The sequence below is a fragment of the Ixodes scapularis genome, unplaced genomic scaffold (assembly GCF_016920785.2).
Source record: "Ixodes scapularis isolate PalLabHiFi unplaced genomic scaffold, ASM1692078v2 PGA_scaffold10__122_contigs__length_95168666, whole genome shotgun sequence".
Taxonomy (NCBI): Eukaryota; Metazoa; Arthropoda; class Arachnida; order Ixodida; family Ixodidae; genus Ixodes; species Ixodes scapularis.
Window position 1 is genome coordinate 35,014,876 of NW_024609836.1, and position 18,440 is coordinate 35,033,315.

The window sequence follows — 18,440 nt, forward strand, 5'->3', positions numbered from 1 at the left end:
TGTGTGACGCCGCCATAGTTGCAGTTCACAAGAGGTAGCCGTAACTAACGAGGTGGCTGGCGTTAACCCTCGTGCAGAAAGACTACAGCTCCAGCAATGCTGCTACGAAGAAAGGGGGGGGGAGTCTTAGAAAAAATGAATAAATATAAAAACCCAGATCTCCGAACTTCACAAAAATTACGTTAGAAGAATTGAAGATTTTGGTTCGGACCGGTAGCAAGCAATTAGCCCCGAGAAGTTCACGTGGCGCCCTCTCATGGCGAACCGGGGTGACGTCACGGCGAGGAGAGAATTTTTGCCCGACTCGCCCCGCTCGCCCTGTGGAGGCTGTGACGACGCTAGCTGTCGGCGCGCTCGTTTCTATTTAATTAATTTTTGTGAGCGTTTTTCGTAGGAAGGGTAATGAATGAATTGGCAGGTTATGCATACTATTATTTTTTTTTTAATTTGTTTTTAAACAAGATCGCCGAAGCAGAAAAGCTGCATGCTGCTCGAGCAACATACCAAATACAGTCTGGGCCATGGGGAGAGAATCACAAGTAAGACAGCCCAAGTGCAGGGAGCAAAATAAAAAGAAAAAAAAAAACAAGGAACATTTATTATATACATTTCTCGCATTTCACCCCTGCTGGATTCGGATAGTATTTCAATACGGGTGGTATCTGTGGACTTGTTTATATCAACCCTCAAGCAATGTATAACAAACGTAAGCGAAGTTGTATAGCTCGTTATTAGCCCCTTAAGCCCTAAAATTGAGATTTTACTTAAATCGAATTGTCCTGAAGCTAGAATACCAGAAGCTTTTCTCACGCAGACTGTCGCCCTTCATAGGTTCTACATTTTCTGCTACTGGTGCTGCCTCTACCACTGGACAGACGTTCGAATGCTTGCTTATACTGCTGTTTTCCTCTGTTGTCAGAGAGTTCAGCTGTAGGGAGTTTGGAGGCTGAGGAAGCTTTCGGGGATCTGCAGCAGTGTCTCTTTTAATTGGAAATTACAATTCAGACTAAACGGTCTATTTTCCGAATACCAAGGCTGGAATAAAGAATGTCAGGAAAAAGCATAAACATTCCAAATTACGGTACTATTGCTGTGCATATTTTGGGCAGTTCAATACATATCATACAGGCAACTGGGGGCAATTCGGCCGTTTTTGCTGCTACCATACACACTAATTTCCAGTAATTGTGCATCTTCTAAGAAATATGCCTGCATACGTGTATAAACTATATAATTAATTCACGAAGAAGCTACATTTATGTAAAACAACACTGTTCCACGAGCACTTCCAAGATCATCAGACGCAGGGCCTTTAAAACATGTGCGAACCAGCGCATGCAGAGAGGCAGCAGAGTCGGGGTAGCGAGCTAATTTGCCGACCACTTAAAGGCCCATGATATAAATGACACTTCAAAGGCCTTGAAAGCGGAATGTAATATCGTCCTAAATCATGAACATGCAAGGAGCAGAATTCCAGCGTCTGAAGTACTTGCGCCACCGCTTTACCGACCCCTCGCAAGATTACCTTGCGTCGTGTGGACGGACGGGGAGGTTCATCGGCGGAATTGCCTCCGCCGATAGCTTTCGGGATTTGTAACCCAATTTTAAAGGTAAAAGGGACAAGCAGGCTTATAAAATGTACGGAAGAACGTCAGTATCGGCCTAACTCAACGTCTTGGACACCGGGTAAACGAAGTCCAGCTCCTCGAAAAGCTTGCGGCACACAACGCCAAACTAGGAAACCGGTGCTGGGAAGCGAGCCGATGCGAGATCGCGGAGCGGAGTCCTCTTCCTGACGTCACGGTACGCCTCACCCAATCAGGGCGCGGCGACCGCAGCGACGCTTGCGTTCGCTCTCGGGGCTAATAGGTCCACGCCTGGTGGAGGGAGACAAAGAAGGGGTGGCACGTAAGGGTTAACAAAAACAAAAGTTTAATTTAAACGGAAATTCGTAGCCGCGCACGGCAAGAACAAAGCATACCTCAAAAGATTCCCGAAACGGGACACCAAAAAACGCGTACCACTTTCTCAAAAACCAAACTTCAGGCGTGAACGCCGTGAAAAAACAAACTATCATAAAAAAAAAACTATAGGGGGTGACAAGTTGAGTAAAGTGGAAGTTCCTCTCACCTCTTTCCACTTTAGCAGAGCGAACACTGGAGAGGAGGCGCCCTCTTCTCTCCAACGTTCGCTCTACTGAAGTGGAAATTGGTGGGAGGAGCTTACATTTCCTTCTTGACCTGTCACCGACTATAACAGGCAGTTAGTATAACGTCCAAAAACTCAGCAAAACCGCACTCGCGAAACAGAGTTCGGAGGGGCGAAGAAAAACCAGAAACAAATAGACTTATCTGTCTGACGCTGAGAAGCCACCGAAGCTTGTCAGGATGCTGGCGTCCAGATGAAGACCGGCCACGTCGATCGGTGAGACGATCTCGAAGGTTCCCACGCACACGTTGCGCACGGCAAACACATGCCAGAAAGGACAAAAACAAGCCACTACGGTATACTCGCAAGGAATGCGTAAACTGGAGCCGCAGCCCACCAACAGACAAAAAGAATGACTCAGGAGGGAGCAAGATGGAGCAGATCTCAGTAGAGGCCACTGGCCGCGCACTGCCTTCCCTTTGTTTGATAAACTCTTATATGACCTTTCGCTACAAAAACAACCTCCGGTCTAACCTGGCCTTCCGGATTGAACCGGTTAGCGGAGATCTTTGACGCATGGCCGGGGTCAACGAGCGATCACCTAGCATACAAACCTTTACGAGAAATATAAGACACGTCAAAAGCGTGTACGAGTCTAACTAAAGTCGATAAGTCGACTGACTCCGAGGGTCACTGAACAATTAGCAAACATAATTTCTAACAAAAAGACCTCACCTGGCTCCTCGAAGTATAAACAAACATGCACTATACGCATCTCTTCCGAACGCAAAAGGGATTGACGGAATAAGCAGAAAAAAAAAATAATTCGAAAAGTGAGCAACCGACCCTTCGTGATCTTCCGAACAGATAGGCGGGGTTGCGGCGACCAACAATAACAATCCAAGAAAAGACAAGCAAAACAAAAGAATGAAAGACGTTTACAATTTTCTGCAATGCCGAATTAGAGCGCAGCTATTGGGGAGGAGGAGGGGAAAGTACAGAGGGGAGGGTACGGAGGGGAGGGTATGCCCCTGCTCCCCCTCCGTACCCTCCCGTCCTCCTCTCCTGCTCCCCTACCATTTAGCGAGAAATTTCCAGCTAAATAAACAGAAAATTTAACAACATTTTCCCGCTAAATTTAGCGGGGAAACTGAATTGGTGTTGAGGTCACGTTAGGTCAGTTCCCCGCTAAATTTAGCGGGGAAATGTTTCCGTTAAATTTAGCGGAAAAGATTTTCCGCTAAACTTTACGTGATGTCACATTCATTTATGTGACGTCACACGTGACATCCAGTGTGATGTCACGAGAGTAAAATTGTTTCGCTAAATTTAGAGGAAAACGTTTTTCGGGTTGAGTGGCGTTACGTGTGACGTTAGGTGACGTCACGTTCATTAACATGACGTCACATTCATTCATGAGACGTCAAATTCACTCAATTTCCCGTAACGTAAAATGTATTCAGGTGACGTCATTTTGCGAAACGTCCCATAATGCAACGCACGGTTACGAAGACGGCGAAGGCGACGCCGCTTAGCCCGGAAACGCGCGCCTAAGAGCTGCGCTCTAAAATACGCTGGAATTCGTGACAAATGCACCTTGTCAGCGGTGGGCGGTGGCATACCAAAACTGGCGGTAAAATCGGTGCATTGGAAGCAGTGTTGGACAGAATACTCGATAAAAGTATTTAAGTTAAGTTACTAAATACCGGCTTCATAAAGTATTTAAAATACTACTCAATTTACTCTCACTGTAAAGTATCTTGAGTAGTATACCAAATACTTAGAACTTTAATTCAATTACTTTTGAAGATACTTCCGCTTTGCGTAATTTGAATCGACGTCAGTGACAACGACGATTATACGGTTGCGCAAATCTAGTTTACCAGAATGGTTTATTAGCGCGCAACAACACAAAACGGCCAAAAAAGAAGAAAAAAGTGAAAGCCGTTTACAACTCCCTGTAACGCCGAATGAGAAAGCTCCTGAGGAGGAGTAGGGAAGGGTACTGAGGGGGGGGGCAACACCTCCTTGATGACAAGGCCGCAGCGCTCTTCTCGTGACGTCGCAAAGGAAGGCCATCGGAGGCGCGCGTCGAAGCGAAGGCAACGCGCGTGGATCGACCGTCGTAACCCGTTTTTAGTCACATACGCGTGTCATATTAGCTAAAATGAAAGCTGCACATAGCAACGGGTCTAAAAAACATTTTATTACCCGAGAAAAATATTACACCGCTAAATAATCGGTACGAAATGGCACGAGGTATGCGTATAAGACGTCGATAGAAAAATTTGATTGTTTTCAGTCGAAAACATTGAGTCATGCAATTATTGTTGTAGGAATGCATATTTTATACAGAAACACTTCGACAAAATGGCGAGACACGCAGTGATTTGGAAACAGCAAAACAGAACAGTTAAAAATCAGGTAGACGTAGTCAACGCGGACAAGGCAAGAGAAGTGTTTCTCACGATCATGTAAGCGACGTTATCGCGTGCAGTCACTGAATTCTTGCATCATACCCCGGCCACATGGCAAAAGTAATGTAATTTCGATCGAATGACATTATGGGGTCGACAAATCCGCTTGCGGCGTTCGTATAATCACTCAAGACCGCGAGCTGATTAAATCCTATATCACTGAATGAAAATATATTAACTTTTCCGTGTGGCAGGGGTACTAAACTTGCTACTTAGACTACTAATTTACTTCTCCCTATGGGCTCGAGCTGCCTTAGAACAAAACATAACTTATTTGGTATATAATAATACTATTACCTTAATACAGTTAAGATTCTAGTATAAACGCGGTAAAGGCAATACAATAACTTTAGTATAAATAAACACAGAACCACAGACAACGCACTTTCAATAATCACACAAACTTGTTTTTCACCTTCTTGTGAAAACTAGATTACCGCACATATTTACAAATGTCGACGCAACTACACACGAATAACGACAAATAACAAAATTGCAATCTATCATGCGATTTAAAAAAAAAACGATTGCAGCATTGTACTCGCGTCCTACATGACCAAGAAAGCCCGTAAATAATTTGTTTCTCACCTGTCGATCGTATCCATACGTCCCACAATATCCGTGACAAACACATTTGAACACGAACTCCAAGAAGCCTCTCTCTGTCGAGAGGTCTATCGATTAATCGACCAGTCTTCGTTGGCTAGTTGTCACACATGTCACTCAAATTGTAGCAGGACTTGTTTCACGAATCCACGTAAATGCCGTAGTGTCAAGCAAACACAAAAAAAACTACCCGAGACTACGGTGAAAACAGAAATACGACGGGAAACAAGTCTCAAAAGTACCACACACGAGAGCAGCGGCGTCGAAAGGCTTAACGTTGTCGACCCATCTCTTGCTCGTGTGCGCTCCCTGCGACAATGACTGGATTTCTTTTCGGTTACCTTCTCTTCTGAGATGTCTCAGCGTTCCTTTTCAGACAGTCAGCAGCTCACACACAACGTAAATTTACCAGAATCGGAGCTATGTGGCATCCGCAGCATCGCAGCCGGTCCTTTCGAAAAGTGTGGGGTGCTGCGGAACTGCACGTAGTACCGCGGTTACGGGGATACTCATAAATATAAATTTGGTACTCTCAACCTTGGTAACGCGTTGTATATTACGTTTATATTATATATATAATAAATTGTACAAGACTGCGCCTTTAAAACGTATATTAATGTCGGATAAACGCGCATGAACACCACCGCGCCGCTTGTCAAGGAGCATTTTCTTCACGTCGATAGCGTATTCTCACGTAGTTGCGCCATGGACTTCCTCCTCCGCCTTTGTGACGTAACCTCTCAGAGCGCTCTGGCCTTCTTCTCTAGGAGGTGTTGGGGGGGGGGGGGGGGGGGTCACGTGACTTCGGGGGAAAGGGGGTCACGTGACCTCAAGGGGGTGGGGTCATGTGACCCCCCCCCCCCTCCCTGAGGTCCTCCCGAAGGAACCCGAGGTCCTCCCTAGGTCCTCGGGGGGGGGGGGGGGGGGGGTGCGGTACGCCGACGCCGCTCAAGCCGGAAACGAGCGTCTAAGAGCTGCGCTCTAAAACATCGTAGGGTCATTTTCTGCAGTCCAACTATAAGGAGCAGAATATTGTCACGATTGACAAATGATGAGGCGGCGAATAACTGAAGAAACTAAACGTTTAATGGGGCGAACTTGTGCCCAAAACAAAATAGAGGAAGGCTATTGTCGCAGGCGTCGATGTCGGCGAAACAGCGGAATCGAGCGTTAAAACAAGACTGACTCCGGAAAAAAAAAATTGGCTTGCTTTTGTTGGTTTATATAGCCTTGATGTTGGTACGCCTCAACGGGTGACCGGTGCTTAGCTGTAGATGAGAAATTTAGCCAGTGTAGTAGTCTACGATACCCGGAATTCTACAGTCATAGTCATGGACGGAGGGCTTAGGGGGGGGGGGGGGGGGAACGTGGTCTACGAAAGCTCGCTATTAGGGCTCTACTTTGGTTGCGAGGAGACCGTTGTGGTAACCGAAGTGATCGCAAAGGGGATGATATTTATCGCTCCTGCTACGTTATCTATACTAGCTTATCTGCGAAGTCATGACGTCATGCGGTCGTTGCGCAATTCATTGGTGCGTTATAGGTGCGCCGAGTAACGTCATGGAATTATAATGAGGAGCTACACTTTGACATTCGAAAGCCAGATGCGCGCGCTGGCGGTCTTCTAGGATACCAAGGCCCGTTTGCTCGAAGCAGGTTAACTTTAACCGCAGCAGAAAGTTAACAGCATTTACCTAAGTTTTAGGTCACGTGACCGGCAGAGTAGGGACGGCGAGGAAACATGGCGTTGCCCTTGCCAGCGAGCGTCGCTAGCTTTGAACTACTATGTTGCAGTCGCTGCAATATCGGACATGTTGGTCAGCATGGAATGGTGCAAGAGGCTTTCGCTTTGCTTTGCCTCACTTAAATCGCAAAGTTTGTGCAATATTCTGGCCCCATTTTTTAGATAGTCTTTCGATTCTGGCGCTTCCGAAACCTAAAGGGACGCGGTAATTGTCGACATGGAATTGTCCTTGTAATCGTAGTGGATCGTAGAAGCAGACCGCGCGTCAATAGACGTTTTGCTAAATTATCGAAGCACCAATTGGAGCATGCTACGACTGTAGTTACACGTGCTGCAAGTGCTGACGTCTGTAGTAGTAACTATTCTAAATAAAAGACTAAAACAAATTTCTCCTTGCACGCGCGTTCGTCAAAGCCCAATTTGAACTATTTACTTCGAACCTTTTATACGGGGAAGTCGAGCGCGTGTGGCACGTAGAATTACATTCCTAGCATTCTCCTTAATGCTTGGGCAATCTAGCAATATGTACTTTTACAGCGGAGCTGTTAAGGGATAGTTTCCCCAGTATCATGTCCGTCAGCAAACAAATGATGACACTAAACTCTGGGCAGTTACCGCCATCTATGAGTGACGGCTGCAACCTGACAACCGGATTGCGGGTTGCCATGGTTACCGCCGTCGCTCATAGCTGGCGGCAACCTCTCCAGTTTTTCCACTCTGGCTTTCCGACTCGCGGCCGCCCATGACTTCATTCCCACCATAGTACAGCTTCGCTGTTCTCCCTTCTTCACTGAAGTGGACAGGCTGAAAGTTTTTTTAACTGGACTTGAAGCATACGATTTTTTTTTTTATATAAAGAAGGTTTATATACAGTTTTTACACGCTGGCCAACCAAGCTGCCGGTGTGCTGCCCGCCTCTTACTGCTCACTTCGTTGTCTCTGGCATCGAACTTCGTCGTCCTCTTTCGAACTTGGAAGGAAATTTCAACGAGGCTTGTCTTGGCTATCAAATAGTCAAACATTGAACAATTTTCCAAGTAAGGGTTGATTTCGTTTTACCATACCCATTATCTGTACCACAAGCAAAAAAAAAAAAAAAAAAGAAAAGAATCCTAACTCTATGGCGCGCTGCGTCGCGAAGACCCGGCTGCGCGCGTTCTTGGGGGTTCGCTCCTTTTCGGAAACCTTTCCACGAAATTCACTTATATTCGCTCTAACCAACTAATTTACACGACCTACAAGCGCACAATAAAACAAAGAGGTATCACACACCCAACCCTCGTCAAACGTGGCACTTGTACGTACTTCGTAGGGAAGGGCGGTTAACTTTTTGCCGCAGTTAAAGTTAGCCGGCTTCGAGCAAACGGGCCCAGGGGCTACAGTCACCAGATACTGAGAGAATTGCGCCATTGCCTTCCCCGCCGGTCATACTCCGTTCAACGCTAAGCTGAGACTGCGGTGGGAGTCACGCTCTCGCCGGACCAATCAAAAGCCTCCCTTCCATCACGTGATCCGGCTCTCCTCGCGAGGATGTGGGCGGGAGCATAATCGCGTGGCGAAGAATCGACGTATGGCTGGTTCAAGGCGCTCGCTGCTTGCGCCGCAGTCTGAGCGAAGGGGTGCGCGGAGAATAGCAGACGACGAAACAGATGCTAATGTGCATACACCAGGCACGTAGCCAGGATTTTGTTTCGGGGGGGGGGGGGGGGGGGGGCGCCCATGACAAAATGCTGTATGAGGGGAAGGGGGAAGAGGAGGTCCCAGAAAAATAGAAGATTTCGGGGGGGGGGGGGGGGGGGGCAGGCCCTATGCGCCCCCCCCTGGCTACGTGCCTGCTGGTAATATTAACATGTTTGCGCACGTTTTAATTACCATGTATTCAGGTAAGAAAATGTGACAACGCAGCATGTACCATATCAACAGTAACCTCTTACGACATGGTTCGAGTAGCTAAACGCCTTTTCTTCCGCTTCCCTGATGCACTTCCCCCCCCCCCCCCCCCCCCCCCTCTGTCTACGTGTCTGAGATACACCCAAAGCATACTAACATACAGACAACCGAAACCTCGCAAGGTGATTTGCTGATTGTTACTTGTTGCCATGGCAATCGCCATTTCGGTGCATTTAAATCTGCGAAGCTTCAAAAAAGTCGTTACCAAATCAGCCGCGCCACAAAAGAGATGTGTAGCGTCATTAGGCCGAAAGCGTTTTCAGCCAATATGAGCTTTTTTAGCACACAATATTCAACCAACTTATCATAATTGCTTATCTGCACTAATATCTTACAATGATATTGTTCCTCGTGAGAGACATTGCTCACTCCATGGTCCAAAATGGCGAGCACAGGGGAGACCTTGGCGTTACTTTCCCACGATTTAGTGACTCTACTTCAGATTACCCCTAGCTTAAAAGAAAAAAAGAAAAAAAAAACAACCTAATACAGTTGCTTGCGCTCCTTTTTACCTCCTTCTAGTGGCGCAGAGCAAAGACGTCGGGCTGCGGATCGTACGGTCAAGGATATAATTACTGCTGCTTTGCTTAGTAAATATATCTTCTTAAGACTCAATCTTCCCAGTTATAATTACGTGTCATTACGTTTGACGAGCTATGTCTATTTTTGTACGCCTTCTATCCGCTACGTACGCTTTGCGTTTAATTATCTCTACGTGCAGCGCTTATACGTTTCCCACGAGGTTAACTCGTTTCTCATGAAATGTACCGCAAAAAAAGTTCTGAGTTTCAAAACAGAGTTGCGTTTCTGCGGTTGTCGCATTTTGACGTTTCTCCTCTGAAGGTAATGTTGTGTTGATTATATTAAGAAAAGCCTCGTTCCATCACTGGGCCCCTGGTTGTAGAAAAACGACTCCACCTTCCTTCTTCGTCCCTGTCCAAACAACGTTCTCTCTTTTCATGTGCCTCGTTAGCACAATGAACGCGTTGAGCCTCAGGGGGACGCCGCTTTCTTTGAGCGGCGTCCTCTTCATTCCCCTTTCTTTTTGCGAGGCAGTGTGAAGACGACCAGACCACTTCCAGCAACAGTGCGTCTTGTATTATAGGATGGATGATTGGAAGGACTATATTGTCTATAGACTATTAGCCCCGAGAAGTTCGCGTGGCGCCCCCTTACGGCAAACCGGGATAACGTCACGGCGAGGAGAGAATTTTTTCCCGACTCTCGCCGCTAGCCCTGTGGAGGCTGTGACGACGCTAGCTGTCGGCGCGCTCGTTTCTATTTAATTTTCTTTTGGCATGTTTTTTTGTAGGAAGTGTAAATTTTTATATGTGCCTTTATTGAGGTATGGTCTGTAGCTACAGGCGAGACTTCAACCAGAATATTAAGCATGGCTGACAGGGCAGGCAACGCATGAATCGCAGCTCGTATATGAAAATAAAAAAAAATATGGCCACAATTGCAGGAGCATCACTATAGATTTACATCTCGCACAATACATGCTGCAGATGGTCTGAATGAATTGGCAGGTCATGTATACTATTTTCTTTTTGTATCTCTGTTTTTAAACAAGCTCAACAGAGCAGAAAAGCTGCTTGCTGCTCGAGCAACATGCTAAATACAGTCTGGGCCATGGGGAGAGAATCACAAGTAAGACAGCCCAAGTGCAGGGGCAAAGTAAAAAAAACAAGGAACATTTATTATATACATTGCTCGCATTTGACCTTTGCTGGATTCGGATAGTATTACAATGGACTACACGGGTGGTATCTGTGGACTTGTTTATATCAACCCTCAAGTAATGTATAACAAACGTAAGCGAAGGTGTCTAGCTCGTTATTAGTCTCTTAAGCCCTAAAATTGAGATTTTACTTAAATTTAAATTGTCCTGAAGCTAAAATACCAGAAGCTTTTCTCACGCAGACTGTCGCCCTTCACAGGTTCCACATTTTCTGCTACTACTGTAGTCTTGCATCTACCACTGGACAGACGTTCGAATGCTTGTTTTTGCTCTTGTTTTCCTTTGTTGTTAGAGAGTCCAGCTATAGGGAGTTTGGAGGCTGAGGAAGCTTTTGGAGACCTGCAGCAGTGTCTCTTTTGACTGGAAATGACAATTCAGACTAAACGGTGTATTTTCCGAATGCCCAAGGCTTTAATAAAAAGGTCCGGAAAAAGTATAAACATTCCAAATTACGGCACTATTGCTGTGCATATTTTGGGCAGTTCAATACATATTATATAGGCAACTGGGGGAAATTCGGCCGTCTTTGCTGCTACCATACGAACTAATTTCCAGTAATTGTGCTTCTTCTAATAAATATGCCTGCATACGTGTATAAACTATATAATTAATTCACGAAGAAGCTACATTTATGTAAAACAACCCCGTTCCACGAGCACTTCAAAGATAATCAGACTCGGGGCCTTTAGAACATCTGCGAACCAGCGCATGCGGCGTGGCAGCGCAAAGTCGAGGTCGCGAGCTAATTTGCCGACCAACCAAAGGCCCATGATATAAATGCCACTTCAAATGCCTTGAAAGCGGGATGTAATATCGTCCTAAATCATGAACATGCAAGGAACAGAATTCCAGCGTCTGAAACACCTGCGCCACCGCGTCACTGATCTCTCGCGAAATTGCCTTGTGTCGTGTGGACGGACGGGGAGGTTCATTGGCGGAATTGCCTCCGCCGATGGCTTTCGAGATTTGTAACCCAATTTTAAAGGTAAAAGGGACAAGCAGGCTTATAAAATGTACGGAAGCGCGTCAATATCGGCCTAACTCAACGCCTTGTACACCGGTTAAACGAAGTCCAGGTCCTCAAAGAGCTTGCGGCACACAACGCCAAACCGGGAAACCGGTGCTGGGAAGCGAGCCGATGCGAGATCGCGGAGCGGAGTCATCGCCCTGACGTCACGGTACGCCTCACCCAATCAGGCCGCGGCGACCGCAACGACGCTTGTGTTCGCTCTCGGGGCTACCTTACAATTATATTGTTCCTCGTGAGAAATATTGCGCATTCCATGGTCCAAAATGGCAAGCAGAGGGGAGACCTTGGCGTTACTTTCCCACGATTCAGTGACTTTACTTCAGATTACCCCGAGTTAAAGAAACAAACAAAAAAATTTAATACAGCTGCTTGCGCTCATTTTTACCTCCTTCTAGCGGCGCAGAGCAAAGACGTCGGGCTGCGGATCGTACGGTCAAGGATATAATTACTGCTGCTTTGTTATAATTACGTATCATTACGTTTGACGAGCTATGTCTTCGATATTTTTGTACGGCTTCTATCCGCTACGTACGCTTTGCGTTTAATTATCTCTACATGCAACGCTTATACGTTTCACACGAGGTTAACTCGTTTCTCATGAAATGTACCGCAAAAAAAGTTTTGAGTTTAGAAAAAAGGGTTGCGTTTCTGCGGTTGTCGCATTTTGACGTTTCTTCTGTGAAGGCAATGTTCTGTTGATTATATTAAGAAAAAACTCGTTCCATCACTCGGCCCCTGGTTGTAAAAAAACGACTCCACCTTCCTTCTTCGTTCCTATCCAAACAACGTTCTCTCTTTTCATGTGCCTCGTTAGCACAATGAACGCGTTGAGCCTCAGGGGGATGCCGCTTTCTTTCAGCGGCGTCCTCTTCATTCCCCTTTCTTTTTGCGAGGCAGTGTGAAGACGACCAGACCACTTCCAGCAACAGTACGTCTTGTATTATAGGATGGATGATTGGAAGGACTATATTGTCTATAGACTATACCCAAGCAGCACAGAGTTGGCCAGTCATCGGCCAATGGCTGGCTATGGTCCTTGGCCAAGTGGCCAGACAGTGGCCAGAGACTGGCCGGTGACTGGCCTTTATCTGGCCATTGGCCAATGGCCACTGGCCATCAGCCATCGGCCAAGCATTGGCCGCTGAATGGCCACTCTCTGGCCACTGGCCAAGAGACCATTGTATCAGAGGAGACAAGACATGACCGCTCAGTCTGGCTCCAGCAGCAGGACTGACTTTTATTGGTCCACGTCACTATATATATAGCCGGTGCCCATGGTGTCCAGACTTACATACGGTACATCTTCCTTTCTTTAAAAAAAACAAACCAACAATATAAACACTAAGAAGAAGTCATATATAAAAATGAACGAAGTAAAATATGAACAAAAAAAAAAAAAACTTCATGACACACTAAAAAACAAAAACCAAGAAAAAAAAACGAATCAGACTATTTGATGAAAGTTTTCGTCATATGTTAGTGCAGCGCGAGGCTTGCGCTGCCTGGTTGATCTTCTAGGCTGGGTCCCTTGTTGAAGGGAGGTACCCCCAGCTGTTGTGCTCGCAGCTCTAGTTGCGTCGAGGCGGTTTTCAGGCGTACTTGGAGCTGTGGCTACGGCGGGCTGGCACACTGTTGGTGGTTCTTCATTGTCGTTCGAGTACAGAGATTCTTCCGATTCACTGCCAGTACCGTCGGCCTCCTCCAGATGGAACTGTTCTTGTGTCTTTTGTAGGTGCTGCCTATTCCTGCGAAATGAACGCTGGTCCTCTGTTATCACCTCGAAAGACCGCGGTGCAACCTTGCGAATTACTTTCGCTTTTGTTTCCCATGACCCAGCATTCCTGATTCTTACAACATCGCCAGGGTGAAGTTCGTCGAGATTAGTTCCTTTGTGTTGCTGCTGGCGTTTCTTTACGCTGTTTCTTTCTCTGCTTGTAAAGTTGGGCAACCTACACCTTAAAATTCTTTTCATGAGCAACTCGCTCGGCGAAAGGCCCCCTTCAAGCGGAGTCGATCTATAATTTAGGAGTCCCAACCATTTGTCTTCACCAACCGCATTGGTTTTCTTAAAAATTCGTTTTACAATCTGAACTCCTTTTTCCGCTAGGCCGTTCGAGCGTGGGAACCTGGGACTGGACGTTAGATGTTCGAAGTCATACGACATAGCAAACGCTTTGAATTCGTGAGACGAAAACTGTGGGCCATTGTCCGAAGTGACAACCATCGGTACACCGTGCCTTGCGAATATGGCTTTCAGTTTCTCGATCACTGTCGTGGTTGTCAGGTCGTCTAGCTTTTCAACTTCAGGGTAATTAGAGAATGCATTGAAGACAACTAAATACGATTTCCCGGCAAACTCAAATATATCCGTTCCTACCCGACTCCATGGAAGTTTCGGTGTTTCACGCATTAAAAAAGGTTCAGATGGCAGTGCGTAGGCATAGCGCTTGCAGACGGAGCAGCTGTTTATCATCGATGTTATTTCTTCGTTTAAACCGGGCCAAAAAATAAGCCTGCGTGCTTTAGCCTTACACTTGTTCATTCCTTGATGTCCGTCATGCAGACGCAATAACATATCTCTTTACGCATACTTTGAGGCACTACAACCCTGCTTCCTTTGAATAGAATTCCTTCTATTACCGTTAAGTCCGACTCAAAAGACTTGAAGACCCCTTCGACAGGTGTGCTAGAGGTAATTGCATTGATTACCTGTTGTAGTACTAGACCTTTTGCAGTTTCTGCTGTCAACCGTGTCAGGGTAGCTGCAGACACCAAGTCCCACAGGACACCGGTTGCGTGAATCTCAACGTCGGCAGTTGACTCTTGGGAGCCGTCATTGACTGGTGCTCTTGAGAGCATGTCAGCCACTAGCAGGTTCTTTCCGGGAACGAACTGCATCGTGTAATCGTACTTGAGCAAACGAATAAAGAATCTCTGAAGACGCGGGGGCATGTCACCTATGGATTTCTTGCAAATGGAGATAAGTGGCTGATGATCAGTTTCAATTGTTATGTGCATTCCGTAGACAAACTGGTGAAATTTTTCACAGCCCATTACTATCCCTAGTGCCTCCTTCTCTATTTGAGAATAGCGCGATTCAACATCTGTTAATACCCTTGAAACATAGGCCACGGGACGCCAATTATTCTGATTGTGCTGCAAGAGTACTGCTCCCAGTCCTGTAGAGGATGCGTCTGATGAGATTTTTGTAGGTTTCTGCGGGTCAAAGATTGCCAAGAGTGGTGGTTTTGCAAGCAGCGTCTTCAAATCATCGAACTCTTTTTGATGGGCTGGTAACCATTCGAAAATTACATGTTTCCTTAGTAGGCTTCTGAGACACATTGTCTTGTGCGCTAGGTGAGGAAGGTATTTGCCGAAGTAGTTGATCACTCCCAGCAAACATTGTAATGCTTTTTTGTTTTCTGGCACAGTCATCGATGACAGACCGCTGATCAAATTGGGATTGGGCTTGATACCATTGCTGCTAATAATGTCTCCTAGAAATGTAATTTCTCGCAAGGCAAATTTGCACTTCTCCGCGTTGAATGTTAAACCCGCACTTGCAGCTTTCTGCAAGGTTATTCGCAAACGCTCATCGTGCTCCCGTCTAGTACGTCCCCAAATGAGAATATCGTCTATGTAGATTCGCACACCCGGTACTCCTTCAAAAATTTTATTTAGAGTCTTCTGAAAAACCTTTGGCGCAGAAGAAATGCCAAAGGGAAGTCTAAGAAATTTGTATCTTCCAAAGGGCGTTCCAAACGTACATATTTTTGATGTATCCTCATCCAACGGTATCTGGCGAAAACCGGCTTTTGCATCGAGCGTTGTAAAAAATTGAGCTCCTGACAGCTCGGCTTCAATATCCTCCCGCCGAGGCAACTGGTAATGCTCTCTTTTCAATTGTGAATTAATGCGTCTAGGGTCTAGGCACACCCTTAGAGTCCCGTCTTTAATTTTTACAATTACCAACGGACTTACCCAGTCTGTATGTGCGTCGACTTTCTCGATGATGCCATGCTTTACCATTCGTTGCAGCTCGTTTTTAAGAGGTTCGCGTAGGGCTAGAGGCACGCGCCGGGCCGGCTGAACACTTGGCTGGGCGTGTTCTTGAGAACCATGCGGTAACGACGACTGACGCAACCCGTTCCCGAAAAGACGCTTGCAAACTCCTGAGGCACGCTCCTCTCAATGCCTACAGATCCAACGCGCGTGACAAGACCGAACATCTCCGATGCTTGTAGCCCTAGGATTGCTTGGCGTCCATTCTTTACAACAAAGAAAATTTCTGATCTTTCCATGCCATGAAACCTCAGTCGCAACGTCGCAATGCCCAGGTGCTTTATCACACCTCCATCGTAGTTCCTGAGTGTTGAGCCACTGGGGCGAAGGCTAGATGTTTGGCCCACCTTTCGGAAGACCGAGAACGGGATCAGGTTTGCTTGCGATCCGGTGTCCACCTTGAGCTCGACGGTGGTGCGAGGTCCAGTGCCCTGAACCACGGATGCGGTGATTATGCAGTCTTGGCGGGTGTCTGCTGAACAGACGCTTATATCCAGGATGTCGAAGTCGTCGGAGGAGTCGCTGCCAAGGTTCAGCGGGGCGACGTTTTGCTGTTCTTCGTTTCGAAGAGCTCGCAACGCGGCTGCAGACTGCTTCCTGCCCTGGTGAGTGGAATTTGTATCTTGCTCTTTACTTCGTTCTTGTTGCTGGTGAACGCAACAATTGCGCTGATCCTGCGAAGTGGCTTTCAAAGGGCAGCGGACGGCAAAGTGGTTCTTTCTTCCACACCTCAGGATCGCTAGGTTGGACATTTGAGAAAAGGTACATGGAAGTGACGTAATGCAAAGGAGGAGCGTATATATCCTAGCAACACTCACGTGGCGGCTCTGCCCACTTTGACGCCGCTACGTCATCGCAAACTTGACACTCACCCGTTTCAGCGACGTCCGGAGCCAACCACCGACGAGAGGAAGTAGCTACGCATTCCCTGAGGCGTCCCTACGCGCGGGATACGGGGTAGGATTTACTACGACGCGGGGAGCAGTTCCTGCGTTTAGCGAAGGAACGGCAACCAATCCTGTGCGTCGCTGGCCGTCGCATCTGTTCTAGTACAGGTAAAAGTATCGAAAAACAATCAAAACCTTTTGGGCGTTGTTAAAACAAACCGCTTTTTTGTGTCCTTTTGCAATACATTTAAGAATTAATTGGAGAGAAAGTTGTTCCAATATTATGCGGGATGTGCGCTACGCGCCTTCTTCAAACCAAAATGTCGAACCACGAGGAGCCGGGTGTGCCGGGGGCAGCGGAGGGGTCGGCGGAACCAACGGGGAGCGCGCGAGTGACGGCTGCTTTAGTCAGAAACAATTTTTTTTATCTTTCGAGAACTTGCTATTGCTGTGCTCAAATAAGAATGTTTGGCGCAACATCTGTGATAATTCTTTCAAAGTGGTCCAGTGTTTATATGGTAATATGCTAGTCAGAGAATATATATATATTTCTTTTTTCCTTTCAAAATTTAACTATTGTGCTCAAATAAGACCAGAGTGTTCAACAAGATATCTGTGATATATACTTAAGATTGCCCAATTGCTTACATGGTTCCAGTCGATGCTCAGTTTTACTTCCAAGAATGAAATATTACATTCCATGTTATCACACTTTTATTCATGAAGTCACAGGTATTTCTTTAAGAAATAAAGCAATTTTCAAAACAAACTACATGTCTTGAGATAACACAATCACCTAACTTTGATGAAGTACCATAAAAGAGATAATAAAATGGAGCAGAAGGCAAGACGCTTTGAAGCATTTGTAAAATGAAACAATGTCCATGACAACAATATCCCTGGTTCAATCAGCAACTAAGAAAGCAATCTGCAAAAGCAAGCATTTCTTTCTAGAGGTAGTCTAGATTAATTCTGAGTTCTTTGCAGGGGCAATCCAGATGACCTGTTGGTCTGGCAACTAAACCTCCAAACCTTTTCTGTCACTGTCGACTGCGTCTCGTGCCTTCTGCTCATAAAAATAAAAAAAGGCTGTATCGATTTCACCGCGATGCACTCGACACGTATCCGGAGGCAGCACGCTGGCTGTGCGACGAACTTCACAAGGTGAAGGAGCTGAAGAGAGTATGTAGCTTGTGGACGGCCATGACTGTGGAGCAGGAAGCGAAGTGTGCACTTTACGGCTTCCACGGGGAGGGCTTCACTGAGGGCAAGGATGTGACGGGGTCCTTGGTGGTCAGGACCTCAGTCGTGGTGGCGAGATGTTCCCTGTCGCTGGCGGCGTCCGTGCTGGGCACCACCGCAGCGAGGGCGCTGAGGGGCTTCCCGACGGTGTCCCTGGTGGTCGGGACTACCGTCGTGGCGGCGGACCCCTTGCGTGTGGCGCTCCGCACGGGCACGTCTGCGGCGGGTTCCGAACCGGGCGACAAGGCGCTGCCTCAGAGCCTTCCCCCTGTCCGAGAGGCCGACCGGAAGGCCGACCGGAGGGCCGGCAGGAGCCAGCCTCTCGAGAGCCGACGCTGACCTCTCCGAGCTCGGCTCAGAACCGTCCGAGCTCGGCTCAGACTCCAGCTCTGACTCTTCAGGGTCGGAGTCTGACTCCGGTTCTGGCTCGCTCGATGCAAGGCAGATGTTGTGGAGCACTGCACATGCCGAAATAATGGCGGTGGCTGTTGAAGGGTGGTAATACAGAGCCCGGTGCCTTTGCAGACACCGGAATCTGTTTTTCAACAGCCCG